At 43.2% G+C, this 12,725-nt stretch overlaps 1 protein-coding gene across 1 annotated transcript in view; it reads left to right on the top strand.

Moving 5' to 3' along the window:
• Window positions 1–12,725, top strand: part of PLPP7 (phospholipid phosphatase 7 (inactive)) — a 42,185-nt gene that overhangs the window by 27,282 nt on the left and 2,178 nt on the right. The window lies entirely within an intron of this gene.

The raw sequence follows: 12,725 nt of genomic DNA, 5'->3' as shown, positions 1-12,725 counted from the left end.
CTGTCATATGGACAGTATATGGCACTGTTATATGGACAGTATACAGTACAGACCAAAAGTTTGGACACACCTTCTCATTTAAAGTTTTTTTTGTATTTTCATGACTATGAAAATTGTACATTCACACTGAACACATCAAAACTATGAATTAACACATGTGGAATTATATACTTAACAAAAAAGTGTGAAACAACTGAAAATATGTCTTATATTCTAGGTTCTTCAAAGTAGCCACCTTTTGCTTTGATGACTGCTTTGCACACTCTTGGCATTCTCTTGATGAGCTTCAAGAGGTAGTCACCGGAAATGGTTTTCACTTCACAGGTGTGCCCTGTCAGGTTTAATAAGTGGGATTTCTTGCCTTATAAATGGGGTTGGGACCATCAGTTGTGTTGTGCAGAAGTCTGGTGGATACACAGCTGATAGTCCTACTGAATAGACTGTTAGAATTTGTATTATGGCAAGAAAAAAGCAGCTAAGTAAAGAAAAACGAGTGGCCATCATTACTTTAAGAAATGAAGGTCAGTCAGTCCGAAAAATTGGGCAAACTTTGAAAGTGTCCCCAAGTGCAGTTGCAAAAACCATCAAGCGCTACAAAGAAACTGGCTCACATGAGGACCTCGTCAGGAAAGGAAGACCAAGAGTCACCTTTGCTTCTGAGGATAAGTTTATTCTTGTACAGGGGGCAGTATTATAGTAGTTATATTCCTGTACATAGGGTGCAGTATTATAGTAGTTATATTCTTGTACATAGGGGGCAGTATTATAGTAGTTATATTCTTGTACATAGGAGCAGTATTATAGTTATATTCTTGTACACATCTGAGCAGTATTATAGTACTGTAGTTATATTCTTGTACATAGGAGCAGTATTATAGTAGTTATAGTCTTGTACATGGGGAGCAATATTATAGTAGTTATATTCTTGCAGATAGGGGGCAGTATTATAGTTATATTCTTGTACATAGGCGGCAGTATTATAGTAGTTATATTCTTGTACATAGGGGACAGTATTATAGTAGTTATATTCTTGTACAGAGGAGCAGTATTCTAGAAGTTATATTCCTGTACATAGGAGCAGTGTTATAGTAGTTATATTCTTGTACACAGGACCAGTATTATAGTAGTTATATTCTTGTACACAGGAACAGTATTATAGTTGTTATATTCTTGTACATAGGAGCAGTATTATAGCAGTTATATTCTTGTACATAGGGGCAGTATTATAGTAGTTATATTCTTGTACATAGGAGGCAGTATAATAGTAGTTAAATTCTAGTACATAGGGGCAGTATTATAGTAGTTATATTGTTGTACATAGGAGCAATATTATAGCAGTTATATTCTTGCACATAAGGGGCAGTATTATAGTTATATTCTTGTACATAGGAGGCAGTATTATAGTGGTTATATTCTTGTACAGAGGAGCAGTATTATAGAAGTTATATTCCTGTACATAGGAGCAGCGTTATAGCAGTTATATTCTTGTACACAGGAGCAGTATTATAGTAGTTATATTCTTGTACATAGGAACAGTATTATAGTAGTTATATTCTTGTACATAGGAGCAGTATTATAGCAGTTATATTCTTGTACATAGGAGCAGTATTATAGCAGTTATATTCTTGCACTTGGGAACAGTATTATAGTAGTTATATTCTTGTACACAGGAGCAGTATTATAGTAGTTATATTCTAGTACATAGGGGCAGTATTATAGTAGTTATATTCTTGTACATAGGAGCAGTATTATAGCAGTTATATTCTTGCTCCTAGGGGGGCAGTATTATAGTAGTTATATTCTTGTACATAGGGGGCAGTATTATAGTAGCTATATTCTTGTACATAGTGGGCAGTATTATAGTAGTTATATTCTTGTACATAGGGGGCAGTATTATAGTAGTTCTATTCTTGTACATAGGAGCAGTATTATAGCAGTTATATTCTTGCACATAGGGGGCAGTATTATAGTAGTTATATTCTTGTACATAGAAGGCAGTATTATAGTAGTTATATTCTTGTACATAGGAGCAGTATTATAGTAGTTATATTCTTGTACATAGGAGGCAGTAGTATAGTAGTTATATTCTAGTACATAGGGGCAGTATTATAGTAGTTATATTCTTGTACATAGGAGCAGTATTATAGCAGTTATATTCTTGCACATAGGGGGCAGTATTATAGTAGTTGTATTCTTGTACATAGGGGGCAGTATTATAGCAGTTATATTCTTGCACATAGGGGGCAGTATTATAGTAGTTATATTCTTGTACATAGGAGCAGTATTATAGCAGTTATATTCTTGCTCCTAGGGGGGCAGTATTATAGTAGTTATATTCCTGTACATAGGGGGCAGTATTATAGTAGTTATATTCTTGTACATAGTGGGCAGTATTATAGTAGTTATATTCTTGTACATAGGGGGCAGTATTATAGTAGTTCTATTCTTGTACATAGGAGCAGTATTATAGCAGTTATATTCTTGCACATAGGGGGCAGTATTATAGTAGTTATATTCTTGTACATAGAAGGCAGTATTATAGTAGTTATATTCTTGTACATAGGAGCAGTATTATAGTAGTTATATTCTTGTACATAGGAGGCAGTATTATAGTAGTTATATTCTAGTACATAGGGGCAGTATTATAGTAGTTATATTCTTGTACATAGGAGCAGTATTATAGCAGTTATATTCTTGCACATAGGGGGCAGTATTATAGTAGTTATATTCTTGTACATAGTGGGCAGTATTATAGTAGTTGTATTCTTGTACATAGGGGGCAGTATTATAGCAGTTATATTCATGCACATAGGGGGCAGTATTATAGTAGTTATATTCTTGTACATAGGAGGCAGTATAATAGTAGTTAAATTCTAGTACATAGGGGCAGTAATATAGTAGTTATATTCTTATACATAGGAGCAGTATTACAGTTGTTATATTCTTGTGCATAGGGGCAGTATAATAGTTAAATTCTAGTACATAGGGGCAGTATTATAGTAGTTATATTGTTGTACATAGGAGCAGTATTATAGCAGTCATATTCTTGCACATAGGGGGCAGTATTATAGTAGTTATATTCTTGTACATAGGGGGCAGTATTATAGTAGTTATATTCTTGTACATAGAGAATGCCAAGAGTGTGCAAAGCAGTCATCAAAGCAAAAGGTGGCTACTTTGAAGAACCTAGAATATAAGACATATTTTCAGTTGTTTCACACTTTTTTGTTAAGTATATAATTCCACATGTGTTAATTCATAGTTTTGATGCCTTCAGTGTGAACGTACAATTTTCAAAATCATGAAAATACAGAAACCATCCTGGTTATATGTCTCTCATCCGGGCCCCATCCTGGTATATATGTCCCTTATCAGGATAAGTGGATATATACTATCCTGGTATATATATATCCCATCCTGGTATATATGTCCCTTATCCTGGGTCCCATCCTGGTATATATTATTATTATTATTATTTATTATTATAGCGTCATTCATTCCATGGCGCTTTATATGTGAATGGGATATACATAGCACAAACAATTACAATAAATTTTGAACAATACAAATGGGCGACTTGTACAGGAGGAGAGAGGATCCTGCCCGCGAGGGCTCACAATCTACAGGGGATGGGTGAGGATACAGTAGGTGGGGGTAGAGCAGTGCAGCGGTATGGTGGAGCGGTGGTTACTGCAGATTGTAGGCTTGTCGGAAGAGGTGGGTCTTCAGGTTCCTTATGAAGGTTTCTACGGTAGGCGAGACTCTGATGTGTTGGGGTAGAGAGTTCCAGAGTAGGGGGGATGCACGGGAGAAATCTTGTATACGATTGTTGGAAGAGGAGATAAGAGGGGAGTAAAGCAGGAGATCTTGTGAGGATCGGAGGTTGCGTGCGGGTATGTACCGGGAGACTAGGTCACAGATGTATGGGGGAGACAGTTTGTGGATGGCTTTGTATGCCATGGTTAGGGTTTTGAACTTGAGTCTCTGGGCAATGGGGAGCCAGTGAAGGGATTGACAGTGAGGAGAGGCCGGGGAATAGCGGGGGGACAGGTGGATTAATTGGACAGCAGAGTTTAGGATAGATTGGAGGGGTGCGAGAGTGTTAGAGGGGAGGATACAGAGCAAGAGGTTGCAGTAGTTGAGGCGGGAGATGATGAGGGCATGCACTAGTGTTTTTGCAGATTCGTGGTTGAGGAATGTGCGGATCCAGGAGATATTTTTGAGTTTGAGTCGGCAGGAAGTGGAAAGGGCTTGGATATGTGGTTTAAAGGAGAGTTCAGAGTCCAGAGTTACCCTGAGGCAGCGGGCATGCGGGACTGGGGAGAGTGGGCAGCCATTGACTTTGATGGATAGGTCAGTTGGGGGGGCTGAGTGAGACGGTGGAAAGATGATGAATTCAATTTTGTCCATGTTAAGTTTTAGAAATCTGTCAGGGAAGAAGGATGAAATAGCGGACAGACATAGTGGGATTTTGGTTAGTAGGGAGGAGATATCGGGTCCAGAGAGGTAGATCTGTGTGTCATCAGCATAGAGGTGATAATGAAAGCCATGAGACTCTATGAGCTGTCCCAGACCAAAGGTGTAGATGGAGAAGAGCAGGGGTCCTAGGACTGAACCTTGGGGGACACCGACAAATAGGTGGTGAGATGAGGAGGTGGTGTGTGAGTGGGAGACACTGAATGTCCGGTCTGTTAGGTATGAAAAGAACCAAGATAGGGCCAAGTCCGATGAGAGAGTCTGTAGTAAGAGGGAATGGTCGACTGTGTCAAAGGCAGATGACAGGTCCAGGAGGAGGAGGACAGAGTAGTGTGGCCTGGATTTGGCGGTTAGTAGGTCGTTGGTGACTTTAGTTAGGGCAGTTTCAGTTGAGTGATGCAGTCGGAAGCCAGATTATAGGCAGTCAAAGATAGAGCAGAAGGAGAGGTGGGAGGACACATTAGAATGGACGTGTTTTTCCAGTAGGGGAGAAGTGATATGGGGCGATAGCTAGACAGAGAGGATGGGTCCAGGGAGGGCTTTTTTGGGGATGGGTGTGATCGAGGCATGTTTGAAGCATGAGGGGAAGACACCAGTTGTTAGTGACAGGTTGAAAAGGTGGGTTAGGGTTGGGATGAGGATAGTGGTAAGGTTAGGGATGAGGTGGGATATATGTCCCTTATCCTGGGTCCCATCCTGGTATATTTGTCCCTTATCCTGGGTCCCATCCTGGTATATATATCCCCCATCCTGGTATATATGTCCCTTATCCTGGGTCCCATCCTGGTATATATATCCCCCATCCTGGTATATATGTCCCTTATCCTGGGCCCCAATCTGGTGTATGTCCCCCGTTCTGCCTCTGTTCTTTGATGCATAGAAAAAAATAAACCATTACACTTACCTTCCCTCCGCTCCCGGCGTCCTGTCCTGAAGCCGTCATTTGACTTCAGTGTGCAAGAGACGTAAGCGCATGAAGTCACCAACATGGGCCCCCAGTCACGTGCAAGCCGACGTCAGCTGCTGGCCTCTGATTGGCCGGCAGCGTGTATTGCAGCTCACAGACCTGATGGGTCTGTGCTCCACAATATACTTCAGCTGAATGTGCGTCCAAGAACGCACATCCAGGTGAAGTTTGTGCGGGCATCAGCAGGCCTGTCATCCCCACAGGCCAAGTCCCCTGCGATCGCGGTCATTACAGCCCTGCCTCTTCCCTGTACTGGGTTACTCGGGGTTCCTTAGGGTTCAGTCCTAGGCCCCCTCCTCTTCTCTCTATACACTGCTCCTATTGGACAAACCAGCAGCAGATTTGGTTTCCAGTACCATCTCTATGCTGATGACACACAATTATACACCTCTTCTCCTTACATCACCCCCACCTTAATACAGAATACCAGGGATTGTCTGTCCGATGTCCCTAACACCATGACCTCCCTCTATTTGAAACTGAATATCTCCAAAACTGAACTTCTCGTGTTTCCTCCCTCTACTAACCTACCTATATCCAATATTGCAGTTACCTTGGGTGGTGCAACCATAGCTCCCCAGCAGAACGCTCGCTGTGTTGGGGTCATATTTGACACAGAAGTTTCCTTTATTCCCTATATCCAATCACTCACTCACTAATGTTACTTTACTCACTAATGTTACTTGCATCTTAAAAAAATCTTCAGAATTAACGTTTTCTCACTTTTGAAACTTCAAAAACAGTAACTGTCGCTCTTATTCTCTCTCGTCTGGACTACTGCAACTCTTTACTAATCGGTTTCACGCTAACCAAACTCTCCTTTCCAATCCATCTTGAATGCGGCAGCCAGTGTCATATTTCTGTCCAGCCGCTTCACCGATGCTTCCACCCTGTGCCAGTCATTACACTAGTTGCCCCATCTGCTAAAGAATACAATACAAATTTATCTCTCTCACCCAAAAATCTTTTCACAGTTCTGCACCGCCCTATATCTTATCCCTCATTTCTGTCAATCACCATGCTCTCCGTTCTGCAACTGATCTAAGACTAACATCCTCCATAATCCGAACCTCACACCTTGGTCTCCAAGACTTCTCTCAAGCTGTGCCAGTTTTTTGGAATGCTCTACTCCAAACTATCCGACTAATATTTAGCCCCCATGTTTTTACGTATGCTTTGAAAACACATCTCTTTAGACCGGCCTATCACCTCAACTCACAAACCTAACTCTACCTTGTTCCCTCCTTCTAAATGCTAAAGGGAACCTGTCACCAGAAAAAATATTAACCTCCAAATATGGGGTTAATCTGCAGGTTAATAGCTTTACTAACCTGCAGGTAGCCGAATTCTGCGGGGAGAAAATAATCTGTATTCTCCCTGGCAGCATTAGGTTTCAACTGACAAATAAAGTAGCACTCTGCAACGCTAAGTATGCGAACATGAAATATATGACATTTGAATAGCATTACTGCTATAGAATATAGAAATAACTGAGAAATCTTAGCGCATAAATTGACCAATTCATGTGTACCTGGTAGCCACAATGAGGAATTTCACGTTATACTGGGTATTCAATTTCATATATTTCATGTTCGCATACTTAGCATTGCAGAGTGCTACTTTATTTGTTAGTTATATATGGAGGTAGCTGCTCCTAGTAAGCACCTGTACACACCTATTTCTTGCTTTAGATGTGCTGGTCAGTTTTTTCTGTTTATAAGCCTCCGGTTTCAGTCACCGGGAGGCGCCAGCACTGGTTCAGTCACTGCTCTGAGTTAGCTGTAACCACACTCCCGGCCACTACAGACAGCGGACCCCAATGCAGAGCGAGTGTCTGTCAGAGCGGGGGGCGCAGTTACAGCTGCCGCTCTCTATACTCAAAGTGGTGACTGAACCCGCTCTGGCGTCGCCCCCGTGACTGAAACCCAAACACTGCCAGGGAGAATAAAGTTAATTTTCTGCCCACAGCGTTTGGCTACATGCAGATGCTAGGCAGGTTGGTAACGCTATTAACCTGCAGATTATCCCCATACAGTGGCTTGCAAAAGTATTCTCACCCTCCTTGTTTTTTTACCCATTTTGTTACATTACAACCTGTGTTTAAATATTTTTGTAATCCGATTTGTGTGATGCATCAGCACTAAATAGTCTAAGCTGGTGAAGTGAAGTGAGAAAAATATAGACATAAATTAAATTTATGGGATCCAATTACTAAAAATTGGCATGTGCATATACAGTTATATGAAAAAGTTTGGTCACCCCTATTAATCTTAAGCTTATTGTTTTATAAAAATTGATGTTTTTGCAACAGCTATTTCAGTTTGATATATGTAATAACTGTTGGACACAGTAATGTTTCTGCCTTGAAATGAGGTTTATTGTACTAACAGAAAATGTGCAATCTGCATTCAAACAAAATTTGAAAGGTGCATAAGTATGGGCACCCTTATCATTTTCTTGTTTTAAATACTCCTACCTACTTTTTACTGACTTACTAAAGCACTTTTTTTGGTTTTGTAACCTCATTGAGCTTTGAACTTCATAGCCAGGTGTATGCAATCATGAGAAAAGCTACTTAAAGTGGCCACTTGCAAGTTGTTCTCCTGTTTGAATCTCCTCTGAAGAGTGGCATCATGGGCTCCTCAAAACAACTGTCAAATGATCTGAAAACAAAGATTATTCAACATAGTTGTTCAGGGGAAGGATACAAAAAGCTGTCTCAGAGATTTAACCTGTCAGTTTCCACTGTGAGGAACATACTAAGGAAATGGAAGAACACAGGGACAGTTCTTGTTAAGGCCAGAAATGGCAGGCCAAGAAAAACATCAGAAAGGCAGAGAAGAAGAATGGTGAGATCAGTCAAGGACAATCCTCAGACCACCTCCAGAGAGCTGCAGCATCAACTTGCTGCAGATGGTGTCACTGTGCATCGATCAACTACCCAACGCACTTTGCACAAGGAGAAGCTGTATGGGAGAGTGATGCGAAAGAAGCCGTTTCTGCAAGCACGCCACAGAGTCGGCTGAGGTATGCAAAAGCACATTTGGAGAAGCCAATTTCTTTTTGGAAGAAGGTCCTGTGGACTGATGAAACCAAGATTGAGTTGTTTGGTTATACAAAAAGGCGTTATGCATGGCGGCAAAAAAACACAGCATTCCAAGAAAAACACTTGCTACCCACAGTAAAATTTGGTGGAGGTTCCATCATGCTTTGGGGCTGTGTGGCCAATGCCGGCACCGGGAATCTTGTTAAAGTTGAGGGACGCATGGATTCCACTCAGTATCAGCAGATTCTTGACAATAATGTTCAAGAATCAGTGATAAAGTTGAAGTTACGCAGCGGATGTATCTTTCAGCAAGACAATGATCCAAAACACCGCTCCAAATCTACTCAGGCATTCATGCAGACGACCAATTGCAATGTTCTGGAATGGCCATCCCAGTCCCCAGACCTGAATATCATTGAACATCTGTGGGATCATTTGAAGAGGGCTGTCCATGCTCGGCGACCATCAAACTTAACTGAACTGGAATTGTTTTGTAAAGAGGAATGGTCAAAAATACCTTCATCCAGGATCCAGGAACTCATTAAAAGCTACAGGAAGCGACTAGAGGCTGTTATTTTTGCAAAAGGAGGATCTACTAAATATTAATGTCACTTTTCTGGTGAGGTGCCCATACTTATGCACCTGTCAAATTTTGTTTGAATGCAGATTGCACATTTTCTGTTAGTACAATAAACCTCATTTCAAGGCAGAAACATTACTGTGTCCAACAGTTATTACATATATCAAACTGAAATAGCTGTTGCAAAAACACCAATTGTTATAAAACAATAAGCTTAAGATTAATAGGGGTGCCCAAAGTTTTTCATATAACTGTATATTCACCCCTTTTGCTATGAACCCCTAAAAATTTCTGGTTCAAGCAATTCCCTTCATAAGCATAGGCGGATTATAATGAGGACGATCTGGGCTACCGCCCGGGGCCCCGAACCTCCAGGGGGCCCAGGGCTCTGGGGTGTCTATGGCCAGATTGTCCTCATTATTGTCCGGCAGACAGTGGCGGGGGGAGGCCCCCAGCCGCTCCCCCAGCAGCGGCGCACGGCTGCTGCTTCTTCTTCGGCCGGGCCAGCACTGCAGCAGTTAACTTCCCTGTGCTGGCCCGGCCGCGTCACTGCTAGGAGACACGGCCCTGTGCGAGGCCGTGTCTCCTAGCTGTGACGTCACGCAGTGTGCACCCGGCCTGCAGTGTTGCACCGGAAAGGAGCAGGACCACTGGAGCCGAGCCGGGGGATGGTGAGTGTGTGTGTGTGTGTATGTATGTATGTATGTATGTGTGTGTGTGTGCAGGCAGATATCATTGTGTGATGTCTGTTTATATGTATTTTTGTGTTTCAAATGTGTTTATGCGCGTATGTATATGTCTGTATATGTTTGTGTGTGTGCGTGACTCCGTGTGGCCTCCTGCTGAGTATAGATGGCGCTGTGCAGCCTCCTGCTGTCTCTGGGGGGGGGGACGCCGTGCGGCCTCCCGCTGTGTATAGATGGCACCGTGCAGCCTCCCGCTGTGTATAGATGGCACCGTGCGGCCTCCTGCTGTGTATAGATGGCGCCGTGCGGCCTCCCGCTGTGTATAGATGGCATCGTGCGGCCCCCTGCTGTGCATATATGGCATCGTGCGGCCTCCCGATGTGTATAGATGGCACCGAGCGGCCCCCTGCTGTGTATAGATGGCGCCGTGCAGCCTCCCTCTGTGTATAGATGGCGCCGTGCGGCCTCCTGCTGTGTATAGGTGGCGCCGTGCGGCCTCCCGCTGTGTATAGATGGCGCCGTGCGGCCTCCTGCTGTGTATAGATGGCGCCGTGCGGCCTCCCGCTGTGTATAGGTGGCGCCGTGCGGCCTCCTGCTGTGTAGAGATGGCTACATGCGGCCTCCTGCTGTGTATAGATGGCTACGTGCGGCCTCCCGCTGTGTATAGATGGCTACGTGCGGCCTCCCGCCGTGTATAGATGGCTACGTGTGCTCAATATTGAGTCATACAATTAATGTAAGGCTATGTGCCCATGATGCAGAAATGCTCCGGATTTTTTTTGAGCGTTTCTGCATCTCCCTGGCAGAAAAAACGCATGCGGATTGTACATGCGTTTTTCCTGCCAGGGACATGCGGAAGTGAAGCGTTCTTCACTTGCATTCCCGCATGCGGGTTGACAAGCTCTTTCCAAGCAATTTTAGCATCACTTGGAAAGTGCTTGTCAACTTGGTCACACTATATAAATCCATGCAACCGGCATGGATTTATATAGTGTGACCGTAAAAGAATGGTAAAAAATAAATATATAATTACTTTCTGATGGCCTGCCGACGTCAGCGGTCGCGTGACCCGTCACATGACTAAATGACGTCAAGGCAGGTCCTTTTCAGACCATCGTGAGCTGCCGGCAAGCCAGAACGCATCGGATAAAGACACCGGGGGCCATCAGAAGGTAAGTATAATATTTATTTTTTATTTTATTCTTTTTTTACAGGTTCTATGGTACCCGGGTCCGGAGGAGAGTCTCCTGTCCTCCACACCCGGGTACCATCCGCACATTGAAACGCATGGATTCTGCATGTACAGATGCAGTGATGCGGATTCCATGCGTTCCAATGCAAGTCTATGGCGGCGAAATCGCTGTGATTCCTCAAAATAATTGGTAGTGCTGCGTATTTTTCCGCAATGATAATCCGCAGTGGAAATTTCCGCAGCATGTGCACAGCACATGCGGATTATCATTGGGGAACATGGCAGACCTTCTACCGAGCATTTTTAAGCGTTTCTGCAGCGGAATTGCCGCTGCTGAAATGCTTAAAAAACGCATAGTGGGCACACAGCCTAAAAAAAATTATTAGAATTAATATTGTGCCAAATTAATTTCACGTGAACTATCACATGATCTATCACAGGGGATCATGTGACATGTCACGTGATACATCAGGTGTGTGTGTGTGGGGGGGGGGGGGGGGGCGCGCCGTCTAAACTGCCCGGGGCCCTTGCTACTCTTAATCCACCCCTGTTCATAAGTCACATGTTTAGTGACAGGACGTCCACCTGTGTGCAATCTAATGTCACATGTCTGTCAGTATATACACTTTACCTTTTCTGAAAGGTCACAGAGGCTGCAACATCATTAAGCAAGAGGCACCACTAACCAAACAGCACCATGAAGACCAAGGAGATCTCCAAACAAGTCAGGGACAAAGTTGTTGAGAAGAACAAGTCAGGGTTGGGTTATAAAAAAATATTCCAATTTCTGCTGACCCCCCAGATCCATCCATCAAATCCATTATCATCAAATGGAAAGAACATGGTACCATAATAAACCTGCCAAGAGAGGGTTGTCCACCAAAACTCTCAGCCTTGGCAAGGAGGGCATTAATCAGAGAGGCAGCACAGAGAACAAAGGTAACCCTGAAGGAGCTGCACAGTTCCCAAGCAGAGACTGGAGTATCTGTACATACAACCACAATAAGCCATACACTCCATAGGTTTACTTACACACAAAAATTGTAAGGCTTGCTTTTAGGTTTGCCAGATGACAAGTAGGAGACTCCCCAAATGTATGCAGGAAGGTGCTGTGGTCAGATGAGACCAAAATTTAACTTTTTGGCCACCAAGCGAAACGCTACATCTGGTGCCAAACCGACACAGCTCATCACCCCAAAAACACCATCCCCACAGTGAAACATGGTGGTGGCAGCATCATGCTGTGGGGATGTTTTTCAGCACCAGGGACAGGGAAAATGGTCCGAGTCGAGGGGAAGATGGATGGTGGGAAATACAAGGATATTCTTGAGCAAAACCTGTTTCAGTCTGTCAGTGATTTGAAGGAAGCAAAGAGATCCTGGCACTCACGTGTTGAAGATCGATTAATTTATTTCACATGTCAATGAACAAAATGTTTCAGCCTCTCCAAGGCTTTTATCAATTGATAAAAGCTTTGTAAGGGCTGAAATGCTTTGTTGTTCATTGATATGTGTAATAAATTAATTGATCTTCAGCACGTGAGTGCCAGGATCTCTTTGCTTCCTTTGGATACTATCCCTCCACGTGCACCACCTCGGAATAACGGAGTGCCGACTATATTCTTCTACTATGTCAGTGATCTGAAACTGGCATGGAGGTTCACCTTCCAATAAGACAATGACTCAAAGCATACTGCTATAGCAATACTTGAGTGGTTTAAGGGGAAACGTGTAAATGTTTTGGAGTGGCCTAGTAAAAGCTCAAACTTTAAAAGGAAC

Source organism: Phyllobates terribilis, unplaced genomic scaffold (assembly GCF_046119375.1).
Source record: "Phyllobates terribilis strain yellow unplaced genomic scaffold, ASM4611937v1 Scaffold_7__3_contigs__length_470593459, whole genome shotgun sequence".
NCBI lineage: Eukaryota > Metazoa > Chordata > Amphibia > Anura > Dendrobatidae > Phyllobates > Phyllobates terribilis.
The sequence above is the reverse complement of the archived record's forward strand: the minus strand, read 5'-3'. Positions and strand labels throughout refer to the sequence as shown.